General features: G+C 36.1%; 1 protein-coding gene across 1 annotated transcript in view; it reads right to left on the bottom strand.

The window, feature by feature from the left end:
- The window catches only part of LOC121739053 (regulating synaptic membrane exocytosis protein 2), a 96679-nt gene that overhangs the window by 45142 nt on the left and 33130 nt on the right, over window positions 1-18407 (bottom strand). The gene's annotated exons all lie outside the window — the stretch shown is intronic.

The raw sequence follows: 18407 nt of genomic DNA, 5'->3' as shown, positions 1-18407 counted from the left end.
TAAAGAGATATCGTTCTGTGTCGAATCTACCCGCCATGTGGCTTAGGACTTTATCGTTCCTGTCTTTTATAGCCATTTTTTTCGTAAATGTTTAGGTCCGCACTAAGAAAACGAATGTAGGTCGAATGGTGCTTGCAAGGATTGTGGTAGTCCAAATCATCACACTTCTCTTCATCGTCATGATGCACCACGCTCGCCAACATCATCAGCTCATTTACTTCCCGCTCACCTGCGCGCGCAGCTCCGTCGTCGTGATAATAATAATGCTCATACCTACACATCTAATACAAACCATACAATCGTTCATCATTAACCATCTACCTCTAATCAATCTCGTTCATCTTCGCCTCATAATAATAAACAATGACTACCTACCATCACGGAGCATTCAGAGTTAGAAAATCAGCCCAATAATTTAAATAATAATTTTTCTCATAATAAATCCGCTCATAATTACGCTCAGGTTAATACTACTCAGCACAATAATAACTCATTACAAACTCCCATATTATTACCTACAATCGTTTTAAAAATTTCAGATAAATATGGTAACTATCATAAAGCCCGCGCATTACTTGATTGTGGTAGTATGATAACTTTAATTACTCAACGCCTAGTAAAAACACTTAATTTACAACCGAAACATTGCTCATTAAAAATTACAGGCGTTGGAGATCAGCACATACAAAATTCTAAAGGTCATGTTTCGATTACTTTTCGGCCCACACGTAGTGACACGCCTTCTATCACAACTTTCGCTCATATTTTAAAGGATGTCACAGGTTACCTACCTATGCAAAAAATTCCCGATGTAGTACATGACTCGGAAAGTCAGCTCATTCCGTTAGCGGATACAGGTTATCATACTCCTGCGCCCATCGATCTCATTTTAGGCTCAGATGTTTTAGGCCATGAGTTAGATGGAACTTAGTTGACTTTGGGCCCGGGGAAGCCCATAGCCTTCGGCACGATTTTTAATTTTGCGCTCATAGGTCCCATTGAACAGTTATATGATAATTCAGTAGTTCAAGTTAACTCCGCTCATATCGCTCATTCGACTCATTCCGCCCAATCCGCTCATTCTGCTCATTCTCATTATCATCAAGATATTAATAAAAGTCTAGAACGATTCTGGGAGTCAGAAGAACCCCAGCCGCGTCCAACTCACTCAAACCCATTGCATGAACAATGTGAAGATTTATTCCGCTCAACAACTACTCGTAACCAATCGGGACGTTATACTCGTATCGTAACTCTTCCATTTTTATCGAATGCTCCAAAATTAGGTAGTACTGCTCTCCGTAGATTCCTCAACCTAGAAAAGCGACTGCAATCCGATCATTCACTCCGCTCAAAATACATAGAATTTATAAACGAATACATAAACTTAGGCCACATGACACATTGTCATCCTTTTACTCATAAAACTCATTATTATATTCCTCATCATGGTGTATTTAAATCAGGTACTGATAAACTCCGCACAGTATTTGATGGCAGTTGCAAGTCATCCAGTGGTGTCAGCCTTAATGATTGCCTACATACAGGCCCCCGCCCTTCAGCGTGATATTGTCGATATAATTATGACGTTTAGAACACATCGTGTAGTTTTTACCACAGATATAAAAATGATGTTTAGAAATATTATTATTAATCCAGATCAACGTCATTATCAGCTCATACTCTGGAGATCGTCTGCTGATCGACCTTTACTCACATATGCACTCAACACTGTTACCTACGGATAACGATCAAGTCCTTATCATGCTATCCGCACATTATTACAACTAGCTGATAATGAAGGTCATCGCTATCCCCAAGCTGCTCATGTATTACGTAACTCCATATTCGTAGATGATATTCTCTGTGGTCATGACTCCATAGAAGAAGCTTCAGCCCTTCAAACTCAGCTCATTAATTTATTATCGCTTGGTGGTTTCCAGCTCAGTAAATGGAAATCTAACACTCCTCAACTCTTACAACGTTTCCCAGATGATCAATGCGAAATGCCTAAGGACTTCGACATCAGCTCAGATTCTCCCTCTGTTAAGGTTTTAGGTATTAGATGGATTTCGCAGTCTGATGAATTTACATATCACATTTCACTACCGCCAATTCCTCACATAACGAAGCGATCCATACTCAGCACTGTAGCTTCTCTTTATGATCCAAACGGTTGGATCACTCCTGTCATATTCCGCGCGAAATTACTTCTACAAAAATTGTGGTTGCTCAAATTGGATTGGGACGACCCCACTCCAGATAACATTACACAAGACTGGCAGCGCATTTCTCATGATCTTCCGCACATCTCAAACATACATTTTCCCAGACACGTAGCTCCGCACAAATTAACTTCTACATACTCACTTCATGGCTTCGCAGACGCCTCAGAAAATGGTTTTGCTGCAGTCGTATATTTACACGAATTAAATCACGATGGATCGGCTAACGTTCAGCTCATAATAGCTAAATTTAAAGTAGCCCCTATTAAAAATAAACTCACAATTCCTAAATTAGAATTATCTGCGGCTACACTTTTATCTCAACTCATGTCTCGTGTCTCTCAACATCTCTCCGCTCATCTCACAATATCTCAACACGTCTGTTGGTCAGACAGCACCATTGTACTTGCGTGGATTAAAACTCCTACACATCGTTTACAAACATTTGAAGCTAACAGAGTACCTAACCAAAATTACTAATAACTCTCTCTCACTCATCTGGCGTCATGTACCTACACACTTAAACTCTGCTGATTGAAAACGATAGTTAGGTACTCAATTAATATCTTTATAAAAAGCAGCTTAAATAAAATTGACTTGACTGATAATGCAATTTTAGGTTATATCGCATTACATACTTTTTCATTTTTACAGCAGCTATCTGATGTAATTTCCTAGTGGATTTAGGAAAAACATTAAATTTGTACTACCTATTTTTGCTGTTATTCTTGCAGTCTACGATACAAAAACCATTAAGACCAATTTCTAAAAATTTCAAAACAAGATTGACAAGTTTGTTTGACTACTAACTGAGCCTTCCTTCCTAGTGGATTTAGGAAAAACATTAAATTTGTATACTGACTACCTATTTTTGCTGTTATTCTTGCAGTCTACGATACAAAAACCATTAAAACCAATTTCTAAAAATTTCAAAACAAGATTGACAAGTTTGTTTGACTACTAACTGAGCCTCTTTGGTTGCATATTTTTGCCACGGCAAGCGCGGTAATCGTTTTCTTTACCCCCTCCACCCACTTCCCACGCTCCAATACTATTTTTAACAAAACGCCTTTTATATTTATAAATGTTGTTCTAGTATATTAAAAATAGGGTTTTGTTGAATCGTTAGCCAAAGCAAATTTTTGATGTCTTGAGCATATTATAAAGCAAATATAACTAATGATAGAGGCCTCTAAATATGTGCCGTCAATTTGGAAATTACTTTACTCCACAAACTGAAAAATGTGTTTCGATACTATCGATTTCTGGCTTCCTAATAGCTATTCACATACTCAGTTATTACCTTTAGCTTAAGTGTGCTGATTACTGACCCTAGTGACCCAGGATGCTAACGAGCTGTCAATTCGAAAATAACTGCACACCACAAACTGCAAAATAGCTTTCTGCATTAACTTAGACTACTAACACGCCATTTGGATAATCGTGTATCCTTTAAGAGTAATGATTATTGACCCAGGACGCTATCTCCCGCCATTTTTGCCGGCGCGATAGTTTGGGCGGGATCGATGTGTAATTAGGTCATGAACGCCGCTCCTGACCCGGCGACCCACTTGTTGCCAGCTCTAAGCATTCAACTGGTCACACCATGCTCATGACCATGATTTATGGTTATTGCTTGTTTAGTCTGGATATTTTTATAATATGCAACTATTTAATATGGCATCTTTATAGGATAAATTTGTGGTTATGTTATCATAAAGCGTTTTATTGAAATAATTGTGAAATAACGAAGTAATAGACGATGTGATTATAGTAGGATTTTTAATTATGTCCCTCACTTGATCTACTGTATATTAGTGCCAATTACATAAAAATTAGTCCAGTAGTTCGCCAGTTACCGTTCAGATTTATGATAGTATAGATTCAAACATCGTTACTATATTTTAAAATATTCTAAACCTAAAATTCTCATCACGACAACTAAAGACAAAAATCACGTCCATATTCAACGAGAATAGTTTGAATTCGACCCCGAGGGCACCACTATGGAAGACCCTGAACTTTAATCTGGGCCCCCGCGTCGGGGCCCAGACGGGCCTGGGCCGGGTTTATTTAGACTATCTCACGTGAGTGTGCCCTCGATCAATAAATCGACGCACAGCTCCACAGGTACTCTTAAAATTTATCGGGCGACAGTCAAAAGTATACGTTTCGAGTGCGGCCCTCGCTTTGTGTGAAAGATTTGTAATCTCTCGAGGATGCACTTTATTTCGGCTTATTTTGAAGTACGGAACGGGGAATTTTTTTGTTTGTTTCTACTTTTCGTTTCCGCTTTTCGCATGTTGTACGGCTAATATTTAAAAGCTTGTATCATTTTATAATGTAATATATGTTGCCTGCAACTACATCGCGCAGGAACCACATCATTCAAACCTTGTTCCTACAGGGGAATCAAAGTATCTCCTTACCCATTAAAATTGACGTACCTTTTGTAACATAGAGACGTAACAGACAGAAAGACAAACTCTCTGAAACGTAAGTATTAATATTTGATGTGGCAACGAAATTACAGTTAACCGTTTAGGGGGTAATATTAGCTTTATAGTTAACGTTTGTATGTGTTTAGAACGTACTCTGTCATAGTATTTGTATGCCGGAGGCGCACCCGAAACTATATAAATACAAACAGCTTACTGCCCTATTATCATCGTCATCTGAACCACACATCTATACACCATCCTACCAAAAATCAATATCAAATAAGTTTAATATGATATCTCTAGTTTCAATAGGAATAACTTTAATATCAATTAAATTAAATAAACTGTATTAAATAAAAGAAAGACCTTCAGAACTGTAGAATTTTTGTGTATTGTCAGATGAATAACGGTGTACCTACAACAAAAAATACAATGCCTCACAATAAAACTATTTTCCTCTTGGCCGACCGAAAAGCATCTGTCCCATCCCCATCTATAAGTAATGAGTTCAAAATAGCCGCTCAGTAAATATTCATTAGGATCTAAATCAATTAGGCAGTTTTCCGAAACCGTTCCGCCCACGCCCAATTCCGTTTTTTTTCTGATTTTTTTACGCTTCCGCTCCCGCTTCTGCTCATAACTGTGTCCGCTACCGCTCCCGCGCCCACACGCTATCAGCGCATCACCATGTATCTGTTTACGATCATTAAATCAATTAGCAAATGGACACGATAAAATCTGTATTAAAGCCACACTCTAATCGTGGCATTCCTTGGCAGTTCTCCTCATTATATTTTAGTTGTACCTGTTACTCCAGTGTTTGAGTTTGTGTTTAGAATTTAAATTTTAAACTCAAAATATTGATTAGGTACTAGCTGTCCCGGCAAACGTTTCTTGGCCATATAATGTATTTCGCCCGTATTATTTTATTGAAGTGACTAAATAAGTATGTCACCATGGCAACGTCCATTGTTATCCCGTCGCACAAATAATGGTCGCCGTCAGTCTCGAGTTGTAATAATTTAATATTATTTATTCAACAAATGCACTTACCATCAATATAATAAGTACCCAGTAGCCGATTCTCAGACCCACTGAATATGCATATAAAATTTGGTTAAAATCAGTAAAGCTGTTTCGGAAGAGTACGCTGCCTAACATTGTGACACGAGAATTTTATATATAAGATATTATAATATCCAAATCATATAAGTTTAATAAAATAAGTTCTCCTATTATAATTAATAACTCCAAAACGTTCTACAAAATATTTTGTAACTTACTTAGATTGTGTAAGCACGGGAAAATATTGTCTTTAAAAATCCGTCAAAGTTTGTAACGGAGTTCGAAAGTTGGACTGCCAGGGCCTAAGATCAATGATGCTAACTTTTAAGATTGGTTTTTGAACTGACACAAAATCTTGAGTTAAACCCTGTCATATTTGCATGGCCAATAAAATGAGGAAACTGCTCGTAGCGGCTGCGTAGTAGTCTCGTAGGACTTTGTAGCAGCCTCATTGTACTTCGTAGCAGCCTCATAGTACTTCGTAGCAGTCTCGTAGCACTTCGTTGCAGTCTCGTAGCCCTTCGTAGCAGTCTCGTAGCACTTCTTAGCAGTCTCGTAGTGCTTTGTAGCAGTCTCGTAGCACTTCGTAGCAGTCTCGTATCGCTTTTGTAACAATGTGCAGCGTGCGTAGCGTCTTCGTAGCGATATTAGAGTTAAGTTGTTCGCATTGTCAAAACGTGGGTTGGGAGAGAAGTTGACGACAAATCGCTCAGTAAATTAATTTTTATGAAATATGAACACAGGTTTCTGTTTATAAAACTTATTAGGGAGATCGCAGACGGCACACTTTTTGTATGATCGAGTCTGCGGCGCACATACAATCTGCATGGCGCGACCATCATTGTACGTAGTTGACAGTAGTCTGTGTACTTATAAAAGGCTAAAAAGTGTTTGACACCCACATCTTATCCTTTATAAACGTTTTTCTATTATGTATCAGTTCAATATCAGCTGTAAATAAATTTGTGAACAAAAAGCACTTTGATACGACACTTGATATAAAAATATCATCTCTTTTAGGGCTCCGTCTTTATCATAACATCAAACGCTCGCATACGATACATTAAGATTAATTTTCAACATAAATTGCTATTAAAAGTTCTTTGATATATTCTCAAAGAACATGTAGGCGTAACGCGATCCTCTTTGTCGACATCGTTAGAGAAAAATATACAAAATCGCTGAGAACTCGTATAATAGATTTATTTTAATTGTGTCGGGGAAGGGACCGTATTTTTATTGAGCGCGATCGAGCGCCGGGGTGAGGCTAAATTGGTGTCGATACCCAAGCACGACGAGCTCGATATAATTGTCATTATGTGCGGTGTATCCTGTAATGCCTGTAAATAAGAGTATGAGATAATTACTGTGTATGAGAGCATGAGATATCGAAATCCATACTTCCATACTGATATTATAAATACAAAAATGTCTATCTGTTACCTCTTCACGTCCGAACCGCTAAACCGATTTTGCTGAAATTCGATGGATATACCGGGGATTGAGGCCTGGGAAAGAACATTGAATACTTTTATTTTGAAAAAATGTACGGTTTCCGCGCGATAAACGAATATTGGCGCAAAGGAGTTGCGGGCGTCATCTAGTACCATACCAATGCTATGGAAGAGTAGCTAAGAGCCAATAAAAATGATTGTGCAAACCATAGTGCTCGGTCATTCAATTTTTATCACCCCAAATAATAGAAAAAATGAACACTATAGGATTTGCAGTAATATACTGGCCGTACTCAATATAAATAATTACATTTACTTTATTACTTAACTTGTTGAACTACTCACGCAACGCCCTAGACTAAGATGTTATATATTACAACGCACGATAATTATAATTTCCAATAATTAGTACAAAAAATTACGTTACATTCAATACGGCGAAGAAAACCCCATTTAGCCCCAATTTCACCAACGACTGTTAAAGTTAACGCCGGAGTTAGTATCACGTTACCTCTTTCGATTTTCATATGAATAAAAGAGAAGACATTACATTTTAACAAGCTGTTAACACTAACAGACGTTGGTTAGGGCTTAGCCAATTACCGTAAACAGTTGCGAGCATAAATCTCGACTCTCGAGTTAGCCGGGGTAAGGGTTAGCACCTGGGTTATATTTCAAGTTCGGTCAGCGCGATCCATCATCCGTGACGTCATAACTCAGGAAGGGAGGGGGGGTGGGTGAGGGGCGAGCGGCGAACTGTGACATTACTTCACCGTCACATTCTTATGATATTGGACTTTTTATTAGCCGTGGAGTTTCCGTGAAGTTTGAAATTAATGGCTTTATCTATTAGTCTATATAAGCGTAAAGATATGACTGCACAGTTCTGACGCAGAAGAGGTGGTAGTTTGTGAAAGCGTATAAAGACGTGCTAATTCAGCTCAATTCTATTCTTAAGGTATGAATTAATAATAAAACTTTATTGACCAAATAATTAGGTAGTCAATGTTAATTTCAGTAGTTGTAGGTACTGCGAAATATTATTAATCTATTGTACCCGAACAGTGAAAGTAATAACGCTGCTGTTTCGAGTAGACATAATTAGTTATTATATTTGTTATAATGAAAGTAAAATGGTCAAAAATTTGAGAGCGGAAAAGCTTCCAGTCACTCCTATGAGATGTTGGATCGTAGGTATTATAATTAGTTTTATTAACCAACTTCAAAAAAGGGAGAGGTTATAATTTCTACTGTATATATATTTTTTATATCGTACCTACATAATATATTTAAAAATATATGAAACATATTTTTAAATAGCCAAGTAATAAACCAGTCGGAGATGTAATGTAACGTGAAAATGGCCGCTCATACACGCGGAGCTTTCATAAACGTCACAATAACTTGCACAAATTGATTTCCAATACAGCGCCAATCAATTCGATGGCTTAGTGCCGTTACAAATAATTGTTATCTGTATTGCAGAGTATTGCACACAGCATAAACATTTAAAAATGATTATATATAAGGCAAATAACTTGTTATTAATAGGTATTCTTTACTAACAGGTGGCAAAACCACCTCAATAATAATCTAGTAGTCTACTAGCTGATACAGCAAACAAAATTCTTAATGAATATTACTGGTTCTGTGGAAATATCAACCAAATGCACAGCAACTAAATGTTTTTTCGTATGGTGAGTTTTTTCATATAATGTGAATATTATTCTTATTTACAAAATATCATATTGGAGAGTAGATAGAAATAAAATTCGAACTAAGCTGAGATAGACACCGGAAAGTGCTACGCGCGTCCGACCTCACTTCACTGTTTTGATGCTTAAAGCTATTTGAACCTGATTACGCCGGAATCATGACTAAAATATGGCCTACTATAAAATAATGTTTACTACGTGCATATAATATTAGTCTTACGCCGCTTAAACCGTATTAGCTGTTTAAGTCTTATGCCGACCACTGCCCATCAACGCTGATGTTTGAAATTCTGAGAAGTGTTTTGGAATAGCTCGTAGCGGTATGCGCTAATATTATTTGTGGACATATTTCGGTGTTGGCACCGACGGTTAGTAAGCAGTCAGCGCGACACTATAATCGGCTTAAATACTGTGCTAATCCACGCTCCGCTAAACCGATTTTGCTGAAATTGCTGGAATTTGGTATTACTAGACTTTGAGTCCTGGGAAAGGACATATTAGGATATTTTTATCCCCGAGAAAATGAACGGTTTCCTCGCAATAAACGAATTTTGCAGCAACTGAGTTTCGGGCGTCATGACGTCATCTAGATATATTTATATAGGCACTGTGCTACCTTATATATATTCTGGGTTTTGTGCTAATTGTGTGCGCGGTTTGCTAATTGTGTGCGTGTATTCTGACCGGCCGTAATTTGTTGGCGTGACAGACGGCACTAACAGTGTTCATTAGCGAAAGCAAGCTTTGAATTCGCAAATATATATAGAACCATCAGTATCTATGCGTTACTTATTTTACTTTTCACAGCACCTTGTGTCGACGACATAAGGATTAGTTTCGAAGGAACTCCGGGTTCCTCCGGGAATATGATTTTGCATCAAGAGAATTACTGGAAAATTGATAGTCTAGTTTTTTAATGTTTATAAATGTTCACGACACACGAATAGTCAGAACACTCCTAAATAAAAATGCTCTACTAAAATTCTCATTAAAGTGGCTAAATCTACAAATATAAATAAAAATAAATAACTTTTGTGTATGTTAAAGACACATGAAGTAAATTTTGATGTTGAGGACTTTAAATACTTAATTATTATGCTTAAACGTGATCAACTGGTGAGCTTGGCACTAAAGGAACGTATCGTATTAAGTATAACATATCATACGTACAAACGTTACACATACATTACTTCCAAATTAATAATGCGCATGGAAATCTTCGCTAATTGTTGTAATCACGGAAACACCCGAATCTATGAAACTTGCATTTTGCACCTTGTTCAAAGGAAATAGAAGTAAATATCATATAGCAGCTGGCTGTCCGATGTCGCTAAATTACCGGGGACTTTATATTTATTCCTGCAAGAAACCTTCTTGCAGGAATAAATATAAAGAAAATCATTCCCGCTCAAGTTCATTATAATAACAAGAGGATATTCCATTTTCTATAATAAGACTCTAACCCTGCTCACGTAGGAGTCCTTATTATAAAATAAGAATGTTTATCGAGGGCCGTCCTTACAGCCATACGTGGCGCGAGGCCTTACAATTTGATCGGGCTTGTACCCGCGTCTAACACTGATTGTCTACTATAAACTAAATTCATATTGCGTTTGGTAACATATTTCTTCCTATTATAAAATAAGGTTCCTTAAAATAGTTAAAGATATTTTGGGTGGTTGTTAATTCTAAAATGGGAAAAAAAAAACATTATTTTTACAAACAAGTTTACGTTGATGATGTTATAACTAAAAAAATATCCGAAATATTACTTATGTATACAAAACCATATATTATATGAACGCTACTATAAACGTGCAAGGTCTTAGCAATTTTACGTGTTGCTTCTGTATTGTCTACGCAAAATTCACCACAAGTCATACTCATAAAACATATTACTGTTGAATCGTTATACCCCCTTACTAATAAACGTTGTATAAGCTTTGAATAGTTATACAGTGTTTTGTTCCTGTCACACAAGTGACATTTTTAATTGGATTGAAGAAGACAAAACACTATTCAAAGCTTATACAGCATTTATTAGTAAGGGGGATAAAGTTTTAATATACACTTCAGCCTAACTCTGAAAGATATACGATTAAAGTTCGCTGATGAGAGCGATACGCTCAACTTGTCTCGAGCGCCGGCGAGCTCATACGATCGAAGCCAAGTCATGTGTACGACATTAAAATTTTATATGCCACTGCACCGCTTAGTAAACTATAACACTTTCACGCGATTTCTCTAATATTTCACGAAGGTGAAGTTTAAGACGTATGTTGGTAGAATATGCGGTGAGCTCTTATTTTATCCTTATAGATTCACTTTTAGTTGTCCGCACGCATGATTCCCTCAATGTATTTAATGCAGTTTTTAGTCATAAAGTGATTCTTGAGAAAAAGTTTAAAAATTAACAAAACACTACTAGAGCTTTTTTATTTAATTTATACATCTAGTAGTAGTTTATTATGCTAGAATGATATGTAATAACTAATAATACCAATAATTATTTTAAATATTAAGCGTTAAAAGACAGAATAACAACTAATCGAATGATAAATAAAATCATTAATTTGATAATTGGTTTATAAATCTCTAAGTCACATACATAACTTAATTAAAATACCACTTTATTATTTACTTAGTAGGTAAGTATCATCATATGCCAGTAGCACCTGCTATAGTTCGTATAGGTATGCTGCGTATACCCATACGAACTATGTTTTCTTCTTTATAAGATGGAATCAAGTTTGACGTCAGAAAACAAAGTCGTAAAGTCAACTAAAATGTAAGCAGTTGAAATATGACGGCAATACTACAGAAAGAGGGTAAGGCAATAAGCTCTGACGCGCACTAAACCTGCCAAAACTATGTACGAGTAGGTGGCAGTGAGGTGGCGATACGGTGGCAGTCAGGTGACGGGATATTTACAGCAGGAGATTGTCACGCCCCGAGTCGAGAGATCTGCACAAGACGTAACATTCAAACTTCATATTATACAATGTCTCTAATCTTTTTTAAGAATATTTAATAAGTTGTTGGATTTTTTATAATAAGTTTCACGTTTATTAATTTCAATTATATTTAGTTGAAATAAACAATTCTATAAAATATTAACCGGGAATAACGCTTTATATTTGGCATCACAATTTAATATTGTAAATTTAATATGTAACAGATTATTCGAGCCAGATAATTAATATATAATATTAAAATAATGAACCAACAATATTTGCTGCGGTTACTAATTAAAAGCAGAATTCATTTCATAACCTACATAATATCATCACCATCATCATCTAAATCTTGTCTTAGAATCTCGTTTATAAGACAAGTTGGTAATCGGTGATCGCACACAAAGAAAATATCTACGACATGAAAATCTGTGCTCTGATTGTTTTAATGTAACATTGTTCCAGAATATGCAGTTTTGTTATTTGTTTGATCCAACCTGTTTCTTATCAAAGCACAAAATGGTATTCTTATGTTATAAAAATAATTGCTTTATAAATAGTAGAATAGAGATATACCTATCTAAGACTAGAGGACGCCCGCAACTCCGTTGCGCCAAAATCGTTTATCGCACCGGAACCGTACATTTTTGCGGGATAACAAGACGTATCCTATGTCCTTTACCGAGACTCAAAATATCTACCATACCAAATTTCAGCAAAATCGGTTCAGTCGTTTGGGCGTGAAGAGCTAACAGACAGACAGACACAATTTCGAATTTCGAATTTATAATATTAGAATTGGAATTTATTCTTTCGTTTTTATGACGTTTAACTGTATATCTACTTTACATGCTCGTCATCTTACGAAAAGATACAAGACCCGGTATAAATAGTATGTGACATTAATGTGCCTGGACTGAACACGCTTGCATGCAATAATAGCGAATAATCCGAATGCTCTCGAATTTAATCTCGAAATAGCACGCATCCACTAATTATAACTCAAGCTTGATTTTCCATATAATCTCTGCGAACATTTTATCTGGTCCGTGGGGGGAAATTGCATCGAGCGAGGGGATTAAATTTACCTTTAATGACAGACTCGGCCGAGCCGGCGTGCATATGGGATCGATAGTGTATGGCTTTTGTGAAACCCTGGCTTTACTTGTGTAACTTTCATTAAATAAAAAGAGGTTTTACACAGCGACTTACGTCATTTTCATAATATTTTCTACTTTATTTTACAATAACTTTTTGAGATATTGACTTAAAAAAATCACTCTGTCTACTTATTCAATTTCTTAAAACTAATTTGAATGCAATAAAAAAAGACCATAGAGTGATTAAAGAAATGTTTAAATTGCAAATCACTTCCACGCAAAGGCTCGATTTATATTCGAACGATTTGGCCGCTACACCACATGATCACAAGCAATATAATAATACAGTCGTTACATGCTTGTGCGCTAGTACTAGTGTAGTGGCCAAACCGCATGTGAGCGCGGATGCATACAAATCGTATCTTAGCGCGTAGTCAGATACGTACGTATGGTATAGCGTACTTAGATAATCTCAAAGTCTATATAAAAACACAAAATGTAATTCAAAAGCAGAATCATTTAATTTAAAATGCAATGTCAAACCAAGTTGTACTTGTGATTAGAACGGTCGTAAAATCAGACTTCGCTAATAAAACATGAGGATAAGAAGAAAACATAGCTTCAAGAATCACGGCAACCGATCGTCTTCGGAGTAACTTACTACGTTGCTCCGGAGAGGTAACTGCGTTTTAATATTGTAATGTATTGCTAAGATATTGTGTTTTCCCTGGAAAGTTTACGAAGACTTACATTTGATGTGGTTTAAATTTTAAAACCAAGAAATAAATGCTAATGTGATTACTTTAAAAAATTATTTTAGAGTGAACAACCATTTATCTTACGAATAAAAGATTAGCACTGCGTGAATATTTTATAGCTGTAGGTTTTGTCCTCATCTATTATGTTAGAAAAGTGGCCTGGCAGTCAAAAATAAACCATTTTTTGTAAGTTAAAAAGATAATTTATAAGTTTAATAATCCCTTATTAGTGCTAAAAATGTCACATCAATTAATAATTTGGCTACAAACATTGCATAGTTTTTTACCAGTGTTTACGGATTCTCATTACTTGAACTATAGTTTATCGATATCATACACTAAATGACTTTCTTTTCTGTATTATAATGTGCTTCGAAAAGATCGACAAATAGAAATATTCATGAAAATAAACGCACACTACTTGTATGAAAATAAGCACAAAATGGGCACGCGATGGCGGGCTAAGATTACATCTATACTATAATACTTAATCTATGTCCGCAGCAGTAATAGGGTTTATTTTTATGAAATTTTTTCGTTGGTAGTTTTTATAGTATACATCACATATTTGTACATCATATATTTTTTTAGAGTTATCATTTTTTTCACTTTAGAAGTTAGAGGGTGGGGGGCACACATTTCACCACTTTGGAAGAGTATTCAGGTTAGAAAAAAATGATATTAGAAACCTCAATATGATTTTTGAAGACCTATCCATATTTATGGATAGGTTCACAGACTACAGGTACTTACCAAGTTTCAATAGTATAGCTCTTATAGTTTCGGATAAGAGTGGCTGTGACATACGGACGGACAGATATGACGAATCTATAAGGGTTCCGTTTTTTGCCATTTGGCTACGGACTAGGCCTAGAAACTAGGCCTTTGCATTCGTTATGGATTATTTATACAGTATTTTCAGAGCGAAGTAACCACTCCGCTAATACTGTAGTGCCTGGGACAAGATTTAATTAATGTCTGTAAGGTTGCCCAAGCACATACGACATTCTCGCAACATAGTCGGCCTAGTCCAGAGGAGCGAACTAGTCAATACGTCTGGGACCATTGACCAACTATGTGCGGGTTTCCTCACGATTGAGCGTCCGTATTATGTACTTGAGATAAGAAAATATCTCATAGGTACACGCCTGCACCCGGGGCGAACCAGCACCCTCTACGAGTGCCAACCAAAGGTCTACCCATTAGGCCACGGACGCTCTTTACATAGATAACAGCTAAAAAAATCTAAAAAAATTGTTACTTGTAATAACTATTAATATAATATTCTATTTTCGACTGTAGCTTTCTAGAATTCTATATAGATAAATAGCAATAAGTGAAGTGGAAATTCCAGACAAGGAACATGTCCGGTGTTCACTGCTCAGTGGCCCACGAACTGACGCCTATCATTATGCCTTACGCTTATCCATATTCAATCATGCGAACTTTATTCGGACGGTCCTGTTAGTAAAAATATAAAATGAAAATAATATTATAACATCTTATTTGTTACTTGTGTAATGTCAGCTTGTAAAAACGAACTAGTATATGAAAAGCCACAAAAAGGCCGTATGCCCCTTTAAATATTATTTTATTTCACTTCTAGTGTTACAGTCATAATAATAAAGAGTAAACTTTTATTTCACAGGCCATACAGACAACGAAGCTTCATTAATAGGTGTCCCATTTTTCCCTTCTTCTTTTCTCCAAAAAAATAAAAAAGTGAACGCCCGAAGCTCAGCTCAATCTCTTGTGTATGTTTTTTTTTGTAAATAAAAAACCATACGTGCAGATTGCTATATTGAAGCTCGTCCTAAAAAGAAGACAAAACGGTCGGTAAAATTGTCGGCCTCTATACAGATCTTTACCACAATACTTTTATGGGGAAACGCTGCCGACATTAATACAATATTTGTGCTGCAGAAGCGAGCCATACGTTCTATTTATAAAATGTCTGCTTTAGAATCTCTGAGAGATAAATTTAAAGAAATTGGTATTCTAACTGTTGCTTCTCAATACATTTTGGATAATGTAATATACGTTAGAAAAAATATAAGTAAATTTAAAGTTTAAAGTGACATTCACTCTAGGAATACTAGAAATAAGCACAAGCTAGATATGCCGGTGTTCAGACTTAGTAAAGTCAGTAAATCTTTTAAAGGTCAATGTATACGCCTTTACAACAAAATCCCAGTAAAACGTTCAAAATCATTCCATTAATAAATTTAAAAAAGTAGTTAAAAAAAGTTTGTGTTCCAAAGCCTATTATAAGGTCAATGATTTCATAAACGATGGCACACCTTGGGAGTAGGATGGCTTCTTGCAAGGTTACTTCTTTATTATTATAGGATCACAATTTTTTATGTGGATATTGTATATAATATTAAGTTACAAAATTGTAAACTGTATTTTAAAAGATTTTTTTTTCTCACTTTTTTTGGTAAAAAAGTGGGCTCCGTGCGAGTTTCTTACGCCGGTTCTTCTCGCCGGGTTAGTTCCCGGCCCGGAGGTAGGCATCATGTAGGACATTCTGAAAGTATTTATTTTAAATTTATTCAGAAATAAAACAATTTTGATTTTGATTTGATTGATTTTGAATACAAAAATATACAATTGTGTAACTTAGTAATATTCTTGAAATCAATTTTAGGCAAAACAAAATTTACGTTCGTGTGACATGATACTTCATTGTCCAGAGGGGGAGTTCCTGTAAATTAAGTTATCATAGCATGATCGAAAGGAATTATAACATTATAATTACTGTATTTAATTTTCGATAATGTTAAACTTTTGGCAGTTCTATACATTTAACATATCGCTGGCCCGGGCAACAAAGCGGTAAACGCTGGTTACGCCCATTTTAATGTTATTTGATTTTTGGCTTCTCTGAGTATAGTCTATCAACCCTATTTATTTCATATTTTTTAAATAATATTTTGGGTATAATAAATGACAAAAGCTTTATTGAATCGAAAATTCTCTTACGGATTAAATTGTATTCTTGCATTACTCTATGAAACATAACTAAAAAAGCCGGTGAAGATACGATACAACTAAGCTTTCGCTGTAAGATTCCCCAGAAGAACGGAGTAATCGGCTGGTACGCTCGAAATCTAAAGCGAAAAATACGTCGTATTATGTTCTTACAGCCGTAAATCTCAAGCGGTTTGGTGTTTTTATAAAGTCAATAAACAATGTTACAATTGAAACAATATCGCTTATTAGTTGTTTTGCTTTTTTCAATTATTTCAATAATTTTGTATACTATTACAATTATTTTGATATGGTTAAATAGGTAAAAAAAATAACTTTCATATGAGACATCACACATTTGTTTTGGACCGCTGTACGCTGCACTATAAACAAAATAGCTTATTTTGTCTCTCCTGAACAAAACGATTTTTGATATTACGCCTTTATTGCCCGAGGCCAGCGATATTGTGATATTCCATAACGTGTACGCAATCGTTCTGCTTACAGCTCTTTAAAGTTATCTAAAATCACGTTTACAGACACGTGCGTGCGCTAGATTTAATCTATTATGAAGATGATTTACTAGATATTATGATTTACACTGAACCCTGTGGGCACCTCATTCAATGGCAAGCTGGGGCAAGTCATTTCTCATCTCGCCACATTCGATCCAGGATTACATCGCACAGATTAACCAGGCCGATGCGGTAGACACAGCTGCGAGCGGATGCACAATATTCCTGATATGCCGACGATGTGTACATCGATTAGATATTATAGAATTCACCAAGCCATGAATATTGAATAAGTACCTATTTGGTCTATGTAAAATAACACTGCTACTAAATATATTTTTGAGAAAGTATTAAAACGGTATTAAAAATAATTTAAGATTCTAAAGGTCTATACTAATACCATAAAGCTAAAGAAATTGTTCATTTGATCACGCTAATCTAACTAACTAGTAGATCGACTTTTATGTAATTTGGTGCAAATGATTAAACCACGGAGACTTTCTCCGTGGTTTAATCATTTGCTAGTTTTTCGTGGGAAAATTCACGGTGCCTGCGGAAATTCCTATCTACGTGATCGTATCTAACGAAGGGCCGCTCGAATTGTTGACTGCTATAGTGTTTCAAATAGCTTGGACCCCTTGGAATTACGCCGAGATGTAGCTTCACTCTGCATCCTCTATCGGTTGTATCACGTGGAGTGCTCTAAGGAATTGTTCGGAATCATACCACCTGAAACATTTCGTCATCGTCCTACGCGTAAAATATACCATCCTCATCACCATGATGAGTGGCAGTCTTCCACCGTGCGTTTCTCGCATTATTAAAACTCTGGAACGAGCTCTCACCAGCAGTATTTCCGGACCTATACGACCAGCAAACCTTCAAGAAGAGAGCGTAATATTCCCTGTTAAAAGGCCGGTAACGCATCTGCAGCTCTTCTGATGCTGCGAGTGTCCATGGGCGACGGTAGTTTCTTTCCATCAGGTGACCCGTTTGCTCGTTTGCCCCCTTATTTCATAAAAAAAGAACATCTAGTTATGGATAAACATGATTTTTGATTACCACCGTGATCGCGAATCTGTCTACAGTATGCAAAAACGACGATGATCGTGGGCAATCACAGACTAATGTACTCTTAGATATATATTTTATAATCGCAACTAACGGTCGATAAGCCAAAGTGGAAAGGCGCCGCATTCAACGTGAA

The sequence above is a fragment of the Aricia agestis genome, chromosome Z, assembly GCF_905147365.1.
Source record: "Aricia agestis chromosome Z, ilAriAges1.1, whole genome shotgun sequence".
Classification (NCBI taxonomy): Eukaryota; Metazoa; Arthropoda; class Insecta; order Lepidoptera; family Lycaenidae; genus Aricia; species Aricia agestis.
This window is presented reverse-complemented; position numbering and strand designations above follow the sequence as displayed.